The sequence below is a fragment of the Schistocerca gregaria genome, unplaced genomic scaffold (genome assembly GCF_023897955.1).
Source record: "Schistocerca gregaria isolate iqSchGreg1 unplaced genomic scaffold, iqSchGreg1.2 ptg000359l, whole genome shotgun sequence".
Classification (NCBI taxonomy): Eukaryota; Metazoa; Arthropoda; class Insecta; order Orthoptera; family Acrididae; genus Schistocerca; species Schistocerca gregaria.
Window position 1 is genome coordinate 409,733 of NW_026061817.1, and position 15,667 is coordinate 425,399.

Genomic DNA, 15,667 nt, shown 5'->3' on the forward strand with positions numbered 1-15,667 from the left:
GAGCCCACATAATGATACGGAAAAATTAGCGCCACTTGCGGTGGCCGGGAATCGTACCCGGATCAACTGCTTGGAAGGCAACTATGCTCAACAGTACAACACCACCGCACTGCCGCTGCTCGCAACGCCGCGCTGTGTCGGCTTCCCGCCCGCCCACAGCGGCCCACGGCTATAGGAGCTGCAGGCGCATTACGAGGTAGGAGGGTGCATCCACACGCATTCGGGCAGCGCCTCCAAGCACGCTACGTCTTTGGGCAAGACTCGTCGCCGCTGACGCAAGGTTACTCACACGATAGTGATGAACGGTCGTTTTAAGGCAGTGTAGTGGGGGACTTCGCGAGTTTAGCCCCTTTTTCGACGTCGCTGGGTGGCAATCCCAGTTTCCCTGCCGACAGCTGCTTGGAAAGCACGGGTAGCTTGTCGAGCATCTGTAGTTGAGTGGTTTGTGACTCAGTAGTGCAGTAGGCAGCGCCTAAGTCTCATAATCTTAAGGTATGCCGGCACGATTCCCGGTCGATGCATTATTTTGCTCTTGTGGCAACAATGCTGCCGCGCGGATTGCTCGCTTGAGATGGGTCAGCCTCAGGACCTTATAGCTGTATAGCTGCGGCTGCAGTTTAATCTAGAGAGTCGGGACAGCACGTGTAGCAAGACAACAGATTCTTCAGAAAGCGCAAACTGTCTATCTCTAATATGTGAGACTTACCGAGTTTCGTACGTGTAACAAGACAATAGATCCTTCAGAAAGCGCAAACTGTCTTTCTCTAAAATGTGAGACTTAGCGAGTTTCCTTCGAGGACGTCTCCGGCGTGCCTCGGTAGCGCAGTAGGCAGCGCGTAAGTCTCATAATCTTAAGGTCGTGAGTTCGATCCTCACCTGGGGCATTTAATTTTCTGTACATCATGACTGCGTTGCTGTTGCTAGGGAACGAACTTAACTGTTGTCCGTTATCCACACGGAGTCCACGCCTCAGCGTCAAAATGTTTACTTCCAATTATGACGACGTAACAACTTTGATATTTCTCCTCCGTGTTACAAACAAAATGCGATGCACACAGCAATGGACAGTCAATTTTGAACTGTGCGCCATGCCGGTCTGTAGGCGCGGATATGATCGCAAGCAGAGAACAGCACTGAGTCCAGATTCAGCACAAAATACAATAAGAGACGGAGTAAATCTCACCGCTGTAGAGCAAGTCCTGTGTGGTCTAGTGGCTAGGATACCTGGCTTTCACTCAACAGGTCCGGCTTCGATTCCCGGTACCGGAACGGAACTATTTGCGCACACAACGCTCCATGTTTTGGTCTTCGAACTGTCGTTGGTCGCCCTTCTTCCTTGGCTTCAACCGAACGCAATCGGGGAAAGCAGGCACGTGATGCAGTTACTGTCAGCACCGGAATAAAGGGAGAAGAGGCACTGGTCCGCTGTTGGGCTGCTACCAGCGTCAGTGAGTAGTCGGTGCAGTCGCCAGTAGCGCCAGAAGCCTACACACACCTTCCACTTAATCACGTTGCTTGAAACCGCTCCAACCACAACAAGCGAAAGCCCGGATAGCTCAGTCGGTAGAGCATTAGGCTTTTAACCTAAGGGTCCAGGGTTCGAGTCCCTGTCCGGCCGAAGATTTTAACGCTTCCATAATGGCTCGTCTCGTAGCGATAGTAGCCCTGTCGTAATCAGTGCACGGTTTTACGTTTCCTGTCGGCATTCTGCGCAGACGCAACCGGTTGGGTTTTTCACGATTCGAGGGGCACCTGTTGTACAAGCAGTCGTGGCCGAGTGGTTAAGGCGTCTGACTAGAAATCAGATTCCCTCTGGGAGCGTAGGTTCGAGTCCTACCGACTGCGTCGGATTTTTCTTTTCTTGTTTTGGAAGAAGAAGCAGAAAATATCGCGTTTTGGTACCTCGCCACACCTCACCTCTCACAGCCGTTTATAGTGCCTGTCCTTTAGATAAGGGCGATTTCCAAGCGTCAGCTTTCGCGTCAGCCGAGCAAAGTCGGGACAAGTCGGGACATACTACAGGATGGTGCAACGACGAAAAAAAAAAAAAAACCTTAATTTAACAACAGGAGCCCACATAATGATACGGAAAAATTAGCGCCACTTGCGGTGGCCGGGAATCGTACCCGGATCAACTGCTTGGAAGGCAACTATGCTCAACAGTACAACACCACCGCACTGCCGCTGCTCGCAACGCCGCGCTGTGTCGGCTTCCCGCCCGCCCACAGCGGCCCACGGCTATAGGAGCTGCAGGCGCATTACGAGGTAGGAGGGTGCATCCACACGCATTCGGGCAGCGCCTCCAAGCACGCTACGTCTTTGGGCAAGACTCGTCGCCGCTGACGCAAGGTTACTCACACGATAGTGATGAACGGTCGTTTTAAGGCAGTGTAGTGGGGGACTTCGCGAGTTTAGCCCCTTTTTCGACGTCGCTGGGTGGCAATCCCAGTTTCCCTGCCGACAGCTGCTTGGAAAGCACGGGTAGCTTGTCGAGCATCTGTAGTTGAGTGGTTTGTGACTCAGTAGTGCAGTAGGCAGCGCCTAAGTCTCATAATCTTAAGGTATGCCGGCACGATTCCCGGTCGATGCATTATTTTGCTCTTGTGGCAACAATGCTGCCGCGCGGATTGCTCGCTTGAGATGGGTCAGCCTCAGGACCTTATAGCTGTATAGCTGCGGCTGCAGTTTAATCTAGAGAGTCGGGACAGCACGTGTAGCAAGACAACAGATTCTTCAGAAAGCGCAAACTGTCTATCTCTAATATGTGAGACTTACCGAGTTTCGTACGTGTAGCAAGACAATAGATCCTTCAGAAAGCGCAAACTGTCTTTCTCTAAAATGTGAGACTTAGCGAGTTTCCTTCGAGGACGTCTCCGGCGTGCCTCGGTAGCGCAGTAGGCAGCGCGTAAGTCTCATAATCTTAAGGTCGTGAGTTCGATCCTCACCTGGGGCATTTAATTTTCTGTACATCATGACTGCGTTGCTGTTGCTAGGGAACGAACTTAACTGTTGTCCGTTATCCACACGGAGTCCACGCCTCAGCGTCAAAATGTTTACTTCCAATTATGACGACGTAACAACTTTGATATTTCTCCTCCGTGTTACAAACAAAATGCGATGCACACAGCAATGGACAGTCAATTTTGAACTGTGCGCCATGCCGGTCTGTAGGCGCGGATATGATCGCAAGCAGAGAACAGCACTGAGTCCAGATTCAGCACAAAATACAATAAGAGACGGAGTAAATCTCACCGCTGTAGAGCAAGTCCTGTGTGGTCTAGTGGCTAGGATACCTGGCTTTCACTCAACAGGTCCGGCTTCGATTCCCGGTACCGGAACGGAACTATTTGCGCACACAACGCTCCATGTTTTGGTCTTCGAACTGTCGTTGGTCGCCCTTCTTCCTTGGCTTCAACCGAACGCAATCGGGGAAAGCAGGCACGTGATGCAGTTACTGTCAGCACCGGAATAAAGGGAGAAGAGGCACTGGTCCGCTGTTGGGCTGCTACCAGCGTCAGTGAGTAGTCGGTGCAGTCGCCAGTAGCGCCAGAAGCCTACACACACCTTCCACTTAATCACGTTGCTTGAAACCGCTCCAACCACAACAAGCGAAAGCCCGGATAGCTCAGTCGGTAGAGCATTAGGCTTTTAACCTAAGGGTCCAGGGTTCGAGTCCCTGTCCGGCCGAAGATTTTAACGCTTCCATAATGGCTCGTCTCGTAGCGATAGTAGCCCTGTCGTAATCAGTGCACGGTTTTACGTTTCCTGTCGGCATTCTGCGCAGACGCAACCGGTTGGGTTTTTCACGATTCGAGGGGCACCTGTTGGACAAGCAGTCGTGGCCGAGTGGTTAAGGCGTCTGACTAGAAATCAGATTCCCTCTGGGAGCGTAGGTTCGAGTCCTACCGACTGCGTCGGATTTTTCTTTTCTTGTTTTGGAAGAAGAAGCAGAAAATATCGCGTTTTGGTACCTCGCCACACCTCACCTCTCACAGCCGTTTATAGTGCCTGTCCTTTAGATAAGGGCGATTTCCAAGCGTCAGCTTTCGCGTCAGCCGAGCAAAGTCGGGACAAGTCGGGACATACTACAGGATGGTGCAACGACGAAAAAAAAAAAAAACAAAACTTAATTTAACAGCAGGAGCCCACATAATGATACGGAAAAATTAGCGCCACTTGCGGTGGCCGGGAATCGTACCCGGATCAACTGCTTGGAAGGCAACTATGCTCAACAGTACAACACCACCGCACTGCCGCTGCTCGCAACGCCGCGCTGTGTCGGCTTCCCGCCCGCCCACAGCGGCCCACGGCTATAGGAGCTGCAGGCGCATTACGAGGTAGGAGGGTGCATCCACACGCATTCGGGCAGCGCCTCCAAGCACGCTACGTCTTTGGGCAAGACTCGTCGCCGCTGACGCAAGGTTACTCACACGATAGTGATGAACGGTCGTTTTAAGGCAGTGTAGTGGGGGACTTCGCGAGTTTAGCCCCTTTTTCGACGTCGCTGGGTGGCAATCCCAGTTTCCCTGCCGACAGCTGCTTGGAAAGCACGGGTAGCTTGTCGAGCATCTGTAGTTGAGTGGTTTGTGACTCAGTAGTGCAGTAGGCAGCGCCTAAGTCTCATAATCTTAAGGTATGCCGGCACGATTCCCGGTCGATGCATTATTTTGCTCTTGTGGCAACAATGCTGCCGCGCGGATTGCTCGCTTGAGATGGGTCAGCCTCAGGACCTTATAGCTGTATAGCTGCGGCTGCAGTTTAATCTAGAGAGTCGGGACAGCACGTGTAGCAAGACAACAGATTCTTCAGAAAGCGCAAACTGTCTATCTCTAATATGTGAGACTTACCGAGTTTCGTACGTGTAGCAAGACAATAGATCCTTCAGAAAGCGCAAACTGTCTTTCTCTAAAATGTGAGACTTAGCGAGTTTCCTTCGAGGACGTCTCCGGCGTGCCTCGGTAGCGCAGTAGGCAGCGCGTAAGTCTCATAATCTTAAGGTCGTGAGTTCGATCCTCACCTGGGGCATTTAATTTTCTGTACATCATGACTGCGTTGCTGTTGCTAGGGAACGAACTTAACTGTTGTCCGTTATCCACACGGAGTCCACGCCTCAGCGTCAAAATGTTTACTTCCAATTATGACGACGTAACAACTTTGATATTTCTCCTCCGTGTTACAAACAAAATGCGATGCACACAGCAATGGACAGTCAATTTTGAACTGTGCGCCATGCCGGTCTGTAGGCGCGGATATGATCGCAAGCAGAGAACAGCACTGAGTCCAGATTCAGCACAAAATACAATAAGAGACGGAGTAAATCTCACAACTGTAGAGCAAGTCCTGTGTGGTCTAGTGGCTAGGATACCTGGCTTTCACTCAACAGGTCCGGCTTCGATTCCCGGTACCGGAACGGAACTATTTGCGCACACAACGCTCCATGTTTTGGTCTTCGAACTGTAGTTGGTCGCCCTTCTTCCTTGGCTTCAACCGAACGCAATCGGGGAAAGCAGGCACGTGATGCAGTTACTGTCAGCACCGGAATAAAGGGAGAAGAGGCACTGGTCCGCTGTTGGGCTGCTACCAGCGTCAGTGAGTAGTCGGTGCAGTCGCCAGTAGCGCCAGAAGCCTACACACACCTTCCACTTAATCACGTTGCTTGAAACCGCTCCAACCACAACAAGCGAAAGCCCGGATAGCTCAGTCGGTAGAGCATTACGCTTTTAACCTAAGGGTCCAGGGTTCGAGTCCCTGTCCGGCCGAAGATTTTAACGCTTCCATAATGGCTCGTCTCGTAGCGATAGTAGCCCTGTCGTAATCAGGGCACGGTTTTACGTTTCCTGTCGGCATTCTGCGCAGACGCAACCGGTTGGGTTTTTCACGATTCGAGGGGCACCTGTTGGACAAGCAGTCGTGGCCGAGTGGTTAAGGCGTCTGACTAGAAATCAGATTCCCTCTGGGAGCGTAGGTTCGAGTCCTACCGACTGCGTCGGATTTTTCTTTTCTTGTTTTGGAAGAAGAAGCAGAAAATATCGCGTTTTGGTACCTCGCCACACCTCACCTCTCACAGCCGTTTATAGTGCCTGTCCTTTAGATAAGGGCGATTTCCAAGCGTCAGCTTTCGCGTCAGCCGAGCAAAGTCGGGACAAGTCGGGACATACTACAGGATGGTGCAACGACGAAAAAAAAAAAAAAAACCTTAATTTAACAGCAGGAGCCCACATAATGATACGGAAAAATTAGCGCCACTTGCGGTGGCCGGGAATCGTACCCGGATCAACTGCTTGGAAGGCAACTATGCTCAACAGTACAACACCACCGCACTGCCGCTGCTCGCAACGCCGCGCTGTGTCGGCTTCCCGCCCGCCCACAGCGGCCCACGGCTATAGGAGCTGCAGGCGCATTACGAGGTAGGAGGGTGCATCCACACGCATTCGGGCAGCGCCTCCAAGCACGCTACGTCTTTGGGCAAGACTCGTCGCCGCTGACGCAAGGTTACTCACACGATAGTGATGAACGGTCGTTTTAAGGCAGTGTAGTGGGGGACTTCGCGAGTTTAGCCCCTTTTTCGACGTCGCTGGGTGGCAATCCCAGTTTCCCTGCCGACAGCTGCTTGGAAAGCACGGGTAGCTTGTCGAGCATCTGTAGTTGAGTGGTTTGTGACTCAGTAGTGCAGTAGGCAGCGCCTAAGTCTCATAATCTTAAGGTATGCCGGCACGATTCCCGGTCGATGCATTATTTTGCTCTTGTGGCAACAATGCTGCCGCGCGGATTGCTCGCTTGAGATGGGTCAGCCTCAGGACCTTATAGCTGTATAGCTGCGGCTGCAGTTTAATCTAGAGAGTCGGGACAGCACGTGTAGCAAGACAACAGATTCTTCAGAAAGCGCAAACTGTCTATCTCTAATATGTGAGACTTACCGAGTTTCGTACGTGTAGCAAGACAATAGATCCTTCAGAAAGCGCAAACTGTCTTTCTCTAAAATGTGAGACTTAGCGAGTTTCCTTCGAGGACGTCTCCGGCGTGCCTCGGTAGCGCAGTAGGCAGCGCGTAAGTCTCATAATCTTAAGGTCGTGAGTTCGATCCTCACCTGGGGCATTTAATTTTCTGTACATCATGACTGCGTTGCTGTTGCTAGGGAACGAACTTAACTGTTGTCCGTTATCCACACGGAGTCCACGCCTCAGCGTCAAAATGTTTACTTCCAATTATGACGACGTAACAACTTTGATATTTCTCCTCCGTGTTACAAACAAAATGCGATGCACACAGCAATGGACAGTCAATTTTGAACTGTGCGCCATGCCGGTCTGTAGGCGCGGATATGATCGCAAGCAGAGAACAGCACTGAGTCCAGATTCAGCACAAAATACAATAAGAGACGGAGTAAATCTCACCGCTGTAGAGCAAGTCCTGTGTGGTCTAGTGGCTAGGATACCTGGCTTTCACTCAACAGGTCCGGCTTCGATTCCCGGTACCGGAACGGAACTATTTGCGCACACAACGCTCCATGTTTTGGTCTTCGAACTGTAGTTGGTCGCCCTTCTTCCTTGGCTTCAACCGAACGCAATCGGGGAAAGCAGGCACGTGATGCAGTTACTGTCAGCACCGGAATAAAGGGAGAAGAGGCACTGGTCCGCTGTTGGGCTGCTACCAGCGTCAGTGAGTAGTCGGTGCAGTCGCCAGTAGCGCCAGAAGCCTACACACACCTTCCACTTAATCACGTTGCTTGAAACCGCTCCAACCACAACAAGCGAAAGCCCGGATAGCTCAGTCGGTAGAGCATTAGGCTTTTAACCTAAGGGTCCAGGGTTCGAGTCCCTGTCCGGGCGAAGATTTTAACGCTTCCATAATGGCTCGTCTCGTAGCGATAGTAGCCCTGTCGTAATCAGGGCACGGTTTTACGTTTCCTGTCGGCATTCTGCGCAGACGCAACCGGTTGGGTTTTTCACGATTCGAGGGGCACCTGTTGGACAAGCAGTCGTGGCCGAGTGGTTAAGGCGTCTGACTAGAAATCAGATTCCCTCTGGGAGCGTAGGTTCGAGTCCTACCGACTGCGTCGGATTTTTCTTTTCTTGTTTTGGAAGAAGAAGCAGAAAATATCGCGTTTTGGTACCTCGCCACACCTCACCTCTCACAGCCGTTTATAGTGCCTGTCCTTTAGATAAGGGCGATTTCCAAGCGTCAGCTTTCGCGTCAGCCGAGCAAAGTCGGGACAAGTCGGGACATACTACAGGATGGTGCAACGACGAAAAAAAAAAAAAAAACCTTAATTTAACAGCAGGAGCCCACATAATGATACGGAAAAATTAGCGCCACTTGCGGTGGCCGGGAATCGTACCCGGATCAACTGCTTGGAAGGCAACTATGCTCAACAGTACAACACCACCGCACTGCCGCTGCTCGCAACGCCGCGCTGTGTCGGCTTCCCGCCCGCCCACAGCGGCCCACGGCTATAGGAGCTGCAGGCGCATTACGAGGTAGGAGGGTGCATCCACACGCATTCGGGCAGCGCCTCCAAGCACGCTACGTCTTTGGGCAAGACTCGTCGCCGCTGACGCAAGGTTACTCACACGATAGTGATGAACGGTCGTTTTAAGGCAGTGTAGTGGGGGACTTCGCGAGTTTAGCCCCTTTTTCGACGTCGCTGGGTGGCAATCCCAGTTTCCCTGCCGACAGCTGCTTGGAAAGCACGGGTAGCTTGTCGAGCATCTGTAGTTGAGTGGTTTGTGACTCAGTAGTGCAGTAGGCAGCGCCTAAGTCTCATAATCTTAAGGTATGCCGGCACGATTCCCGGTCGATGCATTATTTTGCTCTTGTGGCAACAATGCTGCCGCGCGGATTGCTCGCTTGAGATGGGTCAGCCTCAGGACCTTATAGCTGTATAGCTGCGGCTGCAGTTTAATCTAGAGAGTCGGGACAGCACGTGTAGCAAGACAACAGATTCTTCAGAAAGCGCAAACTGTCTATCTCTAATATGTGAGACTTACCGAGTTTCGTACGTGTAGCAAGACAATAGATCCTTCAGAAAGCGCAAACTGTCTTTCTCTAAAATGTGAGACTTAGCGAGTTTCCTTCGAGGACGTCTCCGGCGTGCCTCGGTAGCGCAGTAGGCAGCGCGTAAGTCTCATAATCTTAAGGTCGTGAGTTCGATCCTCACCTGGGGCATTTAATTTTCTGTACATCATGACTGCGTTGCTGTTGCTAGGGAACGAACTTAACTGTTGTCCGTTATCCACACGGAGTCCACGCCTCAGCGTCAAAATGTTTACTTCCAATTATGACGACGTAACAACTTTGATATTTCTCCTCCGTGTTACAAACAAAATGCGATGCACACAGCAATGGACAGTCAATTTTGAACTGTGCGCCATGCCGGTCTGTAGGCGCGGATATGATCGCAAGCAGAGAACAGCACTGAGTCCAGATTCAGCACAAAATACAATAAGAGACGGAGTAAATCTCACCGCTGTAGAGCAAGTCCTGTGTGGTCTAGTGGCTAGGATACCTGGCTTTCACTCAACAGGTCCGGCTTCGATTCCCGGTACCGGAACGGAACTATTTGCGCACACAACGCTCCATGTTTTGGTCTTCGAACTGTCGTTGGTCGCCCTTCTTCCTTGGCTTCAACCGAACGCAATCGGGGAAAGCAGGCACGTGATGCAGTTACTGTCAGCACCGGAATAAAGGGAGAAGAGGCACTGGTCCGCTGTTGGGCTGCTACCAGCGTCAGTGAGTAGTCGGTGCAGTCGCCAGTAGCGCCAGAAGCCTACACACACCTTCCACTTAATCACGTTGCTTGAAACCGCTCCAACCACAACAAGCGAAAGCCCGGATAGCTCAGTCGGTAGAGCATTAGGCTTTTAACCTAAGGGTCCAGGGTTCGAGTCCCTGTCCGGCCGAAGATTTTAACGCTTCCATAATGGCTCGTCTCGTAGCGATAGTAGCCCTGTCGTAATCAGGGCACGGTTTTACGTTTCCTGTCGGCATTCTGCGCAGACGCAACCGGTTGGGTTTTTCACGATTCGAGGGGCACCTGTTGGACAAGCAGTCGTGGCCGAGTGGTTAAGGCGTCTGACTAGAAATCAGATTCCCTCTGGGAGCGTAGGTTCGAGTCCTACCGACTGCGTCGGATTTTTCTTTTCTTGTTTTGGAAGAAGAAGCAGAAAATATCGCGTTTTGGTACCTCGCCACACCTCACCTCTCACAGCCGTTTATAGTGCCTGTCCTTTAGATAAGGGCGATTTCCAAGCGTCAGCTTTCGCGTCAGCCGAGCAAAGTCGGGACAAGTCGGGACATACTACAGGATGGTGCAACGACGAAAAAAAAAAAAAAACCTTAATTTAACAGCAGGAGCCCACATAATGATACGGAAAAATTAGCGCCACTTGCGGTGGCCGGGAATCGTACCCGGATCAACTGCTTGGAAGGCAACTATGCTCAACAGTACAACACCACCGCACTGCCGCTGCTCGCAACGCCGCGCTGTGTCGGCTTCCCGCCCGCCCACAGCGGCCCACGGCTATAGGAGCTGCAGGCGCATTACGAGGTAGGAGGGTGCATCCACACGCATTCGGGCAGCGCCTCCAAGCACGCTACGTCTTTGGGCAAGACTCGTCGCCGCTGACGCAAGGTTACTCACACGATAGTGATGAACGGTCGTTTTAAGGCAGTGTAGTGGGGGACTTCGCGAGTTTAGCCCCTTTTTCGACGTCGCTGGGTGGCAATCCCAGTTTCCCTGCCGACAGCTGCTTGGAAAGCACGGGTAGCTTGTCGAGCATCTGTAGTTGAGTGGTTTGTGACTCAGTAGTGCAGTAGGCAGCGCCTAAGTCTCATAATCTTAAGGTATGCCGGCACGATTCCCGGTCGATGCATTATTTTGCTCTTGTGGCAACAATGCTGCCGCGCGGATTGCTCGCTTGAGATGGGTCAGCCTCAGGACCTTATAGCTGTATAGCTGCGGCTGCAGTTTAATCTAGAGAGTCGGGACAGCACGTGTAGCAAGACAACAGATTCTTCAGAAAGCGCAAACTGTCTATCTCTAATATGTGAGACTTACCGAGTTTCGTACGTGTAGCAAGACAATAGATCCTTCAGAAAGCGCAAACTGTCTTTCTCTAAAATGTGAGACTTAGCGAGTTTCCTTCGAGGACGTCTCCGGCGTGCCTCGGTAGCGCAGTAGGCAGCGCGTAAGTCTCATAATCTTAAGGTCGTGAGTTCGATCCTCACCTGGGGCATTTAATTTTCTGTACATCATGACTGCGTTGCTGTTGCTAGGGAACGAACTTAACTGTTGTCCGTTATCCACACGGAGTCCACGCCTCAGCGTCAAAATGTTTACTTCCAATTATGACGACGTAACAACTTTGATATTTCTCCTCCGTGTTACAAACAAAATGCGATGCACACAGCAATGGACAGTCAATTTTGAACTGTGCGCCATGCCGGTCTGTAGGCGCGGATATGATCGCAAGCAGAGAACAGCACTGAGTCCAGATTCAGCACAAAATACAATAAGAGACGGAGTAAATCTCACCGCTGTAGAGCAAGTCCTGTGTGGTCTAGTGGCTAGGATACCTGGCTTTCACTCAACAGGTCCGGCTTCGATTCCCGGTACCGGAACGGAACTATTTGCGCACACAACGCTCCATGTTTTGGTCTTCGAACTGTCGTTGGTCGCCCTTCTTCCTTGGCTTCAACCGAACGCAATCGGGGAAAGCAGGCACGTGATGCAGTTACTGTCAGCACCGGAATAAAGGGAGAAGAGGCACTGGTCCGCTGTTGGGCTGCTACCAGCGTCAGTGAGTAGTCGGTGCAGTCGCCAGTAGCGCCAGAAGCCTACACACACCTTCCACTTAATCACGTTGCTTGAAACCGCTCCAACCACAACAAGCGAAAGCCCGGATAGCTCAGTCGGTAGAGCATTAGGCTTTTAACCTAAGGGTCCAGGGTTCGAGTCCCTGTCCGGGCGAAGATTTTAACGCTTCCATAATGGCTCGTCTCGTAGCGATAGTAGCCCTGTCGTAATCAGGGCACGGTTTTACGTTTCCTGTCGGCATTCTGCGCAGACGCAACCGGTTGGGTTTTTCACGATTCGAGGGGCACCTGTTGGACAAGCAGTCGTGGCCGAGTGGTTAAGGCGTCTGACTAGAAATCAGATTCCCTCTGGGAGCGTAGGTTCGAGTCCTACCGACTGCGTCGGATTTTTCTTTTCTTGTTTTGGAAGAAGAAGCAGAAAATATCGCGTTTTGGTACCTCGCCACACCTCACCTCTCACAGCCGTTTATAGTGCCTGTCCTTTAGATAAGGGCGATTTCCAAGCGTCAGCTTTCGCGTCAGCCGAGCAAAGTCGGGACAAGTCGGGACATACTACAGGATGGTGCAACGACGAAAAAAAAAAAAAAAAACCTTAATTTAACAGCAGGAGCCCACATAATGATACGGAAAAATTAGCGCCACTTGCGGTGGCCGGGAATCGTACCCGGATCAACTGCTTGGAAGGCAACTATGCTCAACAGTACAACACCACCGCACTGCCGCTGCTCGCAACGCCGCGCTGTGTCGGCTTCCCGCCCGCCCACAGCGGCCCACGGCTATAGGAGCTGCAGGCGCATTACGAGGTAGGAGGGTGCATCCACACGCATTCGGGCAGCGCCTCCAAGCACGCTACGTCTTTGGGCAAGACTCGTCGCCGCTGACGCAAGGTTACTCACACGATAGTGATGAACGGTCGTTTTAAGGCAGTGTAGTGGGGGACTTCGCGAGTTTAGCCCCTTTTTCGACGTCGCTGGGTGGCAATCCCAGTTTCCCTGCCGACAGCTGCTTGGAAAGCACGGGTAGCTTGTCGAGCATCTGTAGTTGAGTGGTTTGTGACTCAGTAGTGCAGTAGGCAGCGCCTAAGTCTCATAATCTTAAGGTATGCCGGCACGATTCCCGGTCGATGCATTATTTTGCTCTTGTGGCAACAATGCTGCCGCGCGGATTGCTCGCTTGAGATGGGTCAGCCTCAGGACCTTATAGCTGTATAGCTGCGGCTGCAGTTTAATCTAGAGAGTCGGGACAGCACGTGTAGCAAGACAACAGATTCTTCAGAAAGCGCAAACTGTCTATCTCTAATATGTGAGACTTACCGAGTTTCGTACGTGTAGCAAGACAATAGATCCTTCAGAAAGCGCAAACTGTCTTTCTCTAAAATGTGAGACTTAGCGAGTTTCCTTCGAGGACGTCTCCGGCGTGCCTCGGTAGCGCAGTAGGCAGCGCGTAAGTCTCATAATCTTAAGGTCGTGAGTTCGATCCTCACCTGGGGCATTTAATTTTCTGTACATCATGACTGCGTTGCTGTTGCTAGGGAACGAACTTAACTGTTGTCCGTTATCCACACGGAGTCCACGCCTCAGCGTCAAAATGTTTACTTCCAATTATGACGACGTAACAACTTTGATATTTCTCCTCCGTGTTACAAACAAAATGCGATGCACACAGCAATGGACAGTCAATTTTGAACTGTGCGCCATGCCGGTCTGTAGGCGCGGATATGATCGCAAGCAGAGAACAGCACTGAGTCCAGATTCAGCACAAAATACAATAAGAGACGGAGTAAATCTCACCGCTGTAGAGCAAGTCCTGTGTGGTCTAGTGGCTAGGATACCTGGCTTTCACTCAACAGGTCCGGCTTCGATTCCCGGTACCGGAACGGAACTATTTGCGCACACAACGCTCCATGTTTTGGTCTTCGAACTGTCGTTGGTCGCCCTTCTTCCTTGGCTTCAACCGAACGCAATCGGGGAAAGCAGGCACGTGATGCAGTTACTGTCAGCACCGGAATAAAGGGAGAAGAGGCACTGGTCCGCTGTTGGGCTGCTACCAGCGTCAGTGAGTAGTCGGTGCAGTCGCCAGTAGCGCCAGAAGCCTACACACACCTTCCACTTAATCACGTTGCTTGAAACCGCTCCAACCACAACAAGCGAAAGCCCGGATAGCTCAGTCGGTAGAGCATTAGGCTTTTAACCTAAGGGTCCAGGGTTCGAGTCCCTGTCCGGCCGAAGATTTTAACGCTTCCATAATGGCTCGTCTCGTAGCGATAGTAGCCCTGTCGTAATCAGGGCACGGTTTTACGTTTCCTGTCGGCATTCTGCGCAGACGCAACCGGTTGGGTTTTTCACGATTCGAGGGGCACCTGTTGGACAAGCAGTCGTGGCCGAGTGGTTAAGGCGTCTGACTAGAAATCAGATTCCCTCTGGGAGCGTAGGTTCGAGTCCTACCGACTGCGTCGGATTTTTCTTTTCTTGTTTTGGAAGAAGAAGCAGAAAATATCGCGTTTTGGTACCTCGCCACACCTCACCTCTCACAGCCGTTTATAGTGCCTGTCCTTTAGATAAGGGCGATTTCCAAGCGTCAGCTTTCGCGTCAGCCGAGCAAAGTCGGGACAAGTCGGGACATACTACAGGATGGTGCAACGACGAAAAAAAAAAAAACCTTAATTTAACAGCAGGAGCCCACATAATGATACGGAAAAATTAGCGCCACTTGCGGTGGCCGGGAATCGTACCCGGATCAACTGCTTGGAAGGCAACTATGCTCAACAGTACAACACCACCGCACTGCCGCTGCTCGCAACGCCGCGCTGTGTCGGCTTCCCGCCCGCCCACAGCGGCCCACGGCTATAGGAGCTGCAGGCGCATTACGAGGTAGGAGGGTGCATCCACACGCATTCGGGCAGCGCCTCCAAGCACGCTACGTCTTTGGGCAAGACTCGTCGCCGCTGACGCAAGGTTACTCACACGATAGTGATGAACGGTCGTTTTAAGGCAGTGTAGTGGGGGACTTCGCGAGTTTAGCCCCTTTTTCGACGTCGCTGGGTGGCAATCCCAGTTTCCCTGCCGACAGCTGCTTGGAAAGCACGGGTAGCTTGTCGAGCATCTGTAGTTGAGTGGTTTGTGACTCAGTAGTGCAGTAGGCAGCGCCTAAGTCTCATAATCTTAAGGTATGCCGGCACGATTCCCGGTCGATGCATTATTTTGCTCTTGTGGCAACAATGCTGCCGCGCGGATTGCTCGCTTGAGATGGGTCAGCCTCAGGACCTTATAGCTGTATAGCTGCGGCCGCAGTTTAATCTAGAGAGTCGGGACAGCACGTGTAGCAAGACAACAGATTCTTCAGAAAGCGCAAACTGTCTATCTCTAATATGTGAGACTTACCGAGTTTCGTACGTGTAGCAAGACAATAGATCCTTCAGAAAGCGCAAACTGTCTTTCTCTAAAATGTGAGACTTAGCGAGTTTCCTTCCAGGACGTCTCCGGCGTGCCTCGGTAGCGCAGTAGGCAGCGCGTAAGTCTCATAATCTTAAGGTCGTGAGTTCGATCCTCACCTGGGGCATTTAATTTTCTGTACATCATGACTGCGTTGCTGTTGCTAGGGAACGAACTTAACTGTTGTCCGTTATCCACACGGAGTCCACGCCTCAGCGTCAAAATGTTTACTTCCAATTATGACGACGTAACAACTTTGATATTTCTCCTCCGTGTTACAAACAAAATGCGATGCACACAGCAATGGACAGTCAATTTTGAACTGTGCGCCATGCCGGTCTGTAGGCGCGGATATGATCGCAAGCAGAGAACAGCACTGAGTCCAGATTCAGCACAAAATACAATAAGAGACGGAGTAAATC

The 15,667-nt window shown here is 51.6% G+C and overlaps 22 non-coding genes across 22 annotated transcripts; all 22 read left to right on the plus strand.

Annotated features, from left to right (window-relative positions):
• Window positions 1-811: 811 nt before the first annotated feature.
• Trnam-cau (transfer RNA methionine (anticodon CAU)) lies at window positions 812-884 on the plus strand. The gene has a single exon. It is a non-coding gene; the product is annotated as a tRNA-Met (tRNA).
• A 661-nt stretch (window positions 885-1,545) lies between these two features.
• On the plus strand, window positions 1,546-1,618 carry Trnak-uuu (transfer RNA lysine (anticodon UUU)). Its single transcript has one exon. It is a non-coding gene; the product is annotated as a tRNA-Lys (tRNA).
• A 145-nt stretch (window positions 1,619-1,763) lies between these two features.
• Trnas-aga (transfer RNA serine (anticodon AGA)) lies at window positions 1,764-1,845 on the plus strand. The gene has a single exon. It is a non-coding gene; the product is annotated as a tRNA-Ser (tRNA).
• Window positions 1,846-2,880: 1,035 nt separating this feature from the next.
• On the plus strand, window positions 2,881-2,953 carry Trnam-cau (transfer RNA methionine (anticodon CAU)). Its single transcript has one exon. It is a non-coding gene; the product is annotated as a tRNA-Met (tRNA).
• A 661-nt stretch (window positions 2,954-3,614) lies between these two features.
• Window positions 3,615-3,687, plus strand: Trnak-uuu (transfer RNA lysine (anticodon UUU)). Its single transcript has one exon. It is a non-coding gene; the product is annotated as a tRNA-Lys (tRNA).
• A 145-nt stretch (window positions 3,688-3,832) lies between these two features.
• On the plus strand, window positions 3,833-3,914 carry Trnas-aga (transfer RNA serine (anticodon AGA)). Its single transcript has one exon. It is a non-coding gene; the product is annotated as a tRNA-Ser (tRNA).
• Window positions 3,915-4,952: 1,038 nt separating this feature from the next.
• On the plus strand, window positions 4,953-5,025 carry Trnam-cau (transfer RNA methionine (anticodon CAU)). Its single transcript has one exon. It is a non-coding gene; the product is annotated as a tRNA-Met (tRNA).
• Window positions 5,026-5,686: 661 nt separating this feature from the next.
• Window positions 5,687-5,759, plus strand: Trnak-uuu (transfer RNA lysine (anticodon UUU)). The gene has a single exon. It is a non-coding gene; the product is annotated as a tRNA-Lys (tRNA).
• A 145-nt stretch (window positions 5,760-5,904) lies between these two features.
• Trnas-aga (transfer RNA serine (anticodon AGA)) lies at window positions 5,905-5,986 on the plus strand. The gene has a single exon. It is a non-coding gene; the product is annotated as a tRNA-Ser (tRNA).
• A 1,036-nt stretch (window positions 5,987-7,022) lies between these two features.
• Window positions 7,023-7,095, plus strand: Trnam-cau (transfer RNA methionine (anticodon CAU)). Its single transcript has one exon. It is a non-coding gene; the product is annotated as a tRNA-Met (tRNA).
• A 661-nt stretch (window positions 7,096-7,756) lies between these two features.
• Window positions 7,757-7,829, plus strand: Trnak-uuu (transfer RNA lysine (anticodon UUU)). The gene has a single exon. It is a non-coding gene; the product is annotated as a tRNA-Lys (tRNA).
• Window positions 7,830-7,974: 145 nt separating this feature from the next.
• On the plus strand, window positions 7,975-8,056 carry Trnas-aga (transfer RNA serine (anticodon AGA)). Its single transcript has one exon. It is a non-coding gene; the product is annotated as a tRNA-Ser (tRNA).
• Window positions 8,057-9,092: 1,036 nt separating this feature from the next.
• Trnam-cau (transfer RNA methionine (anticodon CAU)) lies at window positions 9,093-9,165 on the plus strand. The gene has a single exon. It is a non-coding gene; the product is annotated as a tRNA-Met (tRNA).
• A 661-nt stretch (window positions 9,166-9,826) lies between these two features.
• On the plus strand, window positions 9,827-9,899 carry Trnak-uuu (transfer RNA lysine (anticodon UUU)). The gene has a single exon. It is a non-coding gene; the product is annotated as a tRNA-Lys (tRNA).
• Window positions 9,900-10,044: 145 nt separating this feature from the next.
• Window positions 10,045-10,126, plus strand: Trnas-aga (transfer RNA serine (anticodon AGA)). The gene has a single exon. It is a non-coding gene; the product is annotated as a tRNA-Ser (tRNA).
• A 1,035-nt stretch (window positions 10,127-11,161) lies between these two features.
• On the plus strand, window positions 11,162-11,234 carry Trnam-cau (transfer RNA methionine (anticodon CAU)). Its single transcript has one exon. It is a non-coding gene; the product is annotated as a tRNA-Met (tRNA).
• A 661-nt stretch (window positions 11,235-11,895) lies between these two features.
• Trnak-uuu (transfer RNA lysine (anticodon UUU)) lies at window positions 11,896-11,968 on the plus strand. The gene has a single exon. It is a non-coding gene; the product is annotated as a tRNA-Lys (tRNA).
• Window positions 11,969-12,113: 145 nt separating this feature from the next.
• Trnas-aga (transfer RNA serine (anticodon AGA)) lies at window positions 12,114-12,195 on the plus strand. The gene has a single exon. It is a non-coding gene; the product is annotated as a tRNA-Ser (tRNA).
• Window positions 12,196-13,232: 1,037 nt separating this feature from the next.
• Window positions 13,233-13,305, plus strand: Trnam-cau (transfer RNA methionine (anticodon CAU)). Its single transcript has one exon. It is a non-coding gene; the product is annotated as a tRNA-Met (tRNA).
• Window positions 13,306-13,966: 661 nt separating this feature from the next.
• Trnak-uuu (transfer RNA lysine (anticodon UUU)) lies at window positions 13,967-14,039 on the plus strand. Its single transcript has one exon. It is a non-coding gene; the product is annotated as a tRNA-Lys (tRNA).
• A 145-nt stretch (window positions 14,040-14,184) lies between these two features.
• Window positions 14,185-14,266, plus strand: Trnas-aga (transfer RNA serine (anticodon AGA)). The gene has a single exon. It is a non-coding gene; the product is annotated as a tRNA-Ser (tRNA).
• Window positions 14,267-15,299: 1,033 nt separating this feature from the next.
• Window positions 15,300-15,372, plus strand: Trnam-cau (transfer RNA methionine (anticodon CAU)). The gene has a single exon. It is a non-coding gene; the product is annotated as a tRNA-Met (tRNA).
• The last annotated feature ends 295 nt before the right edge of the window (window positions 15,373-15,667 follow it).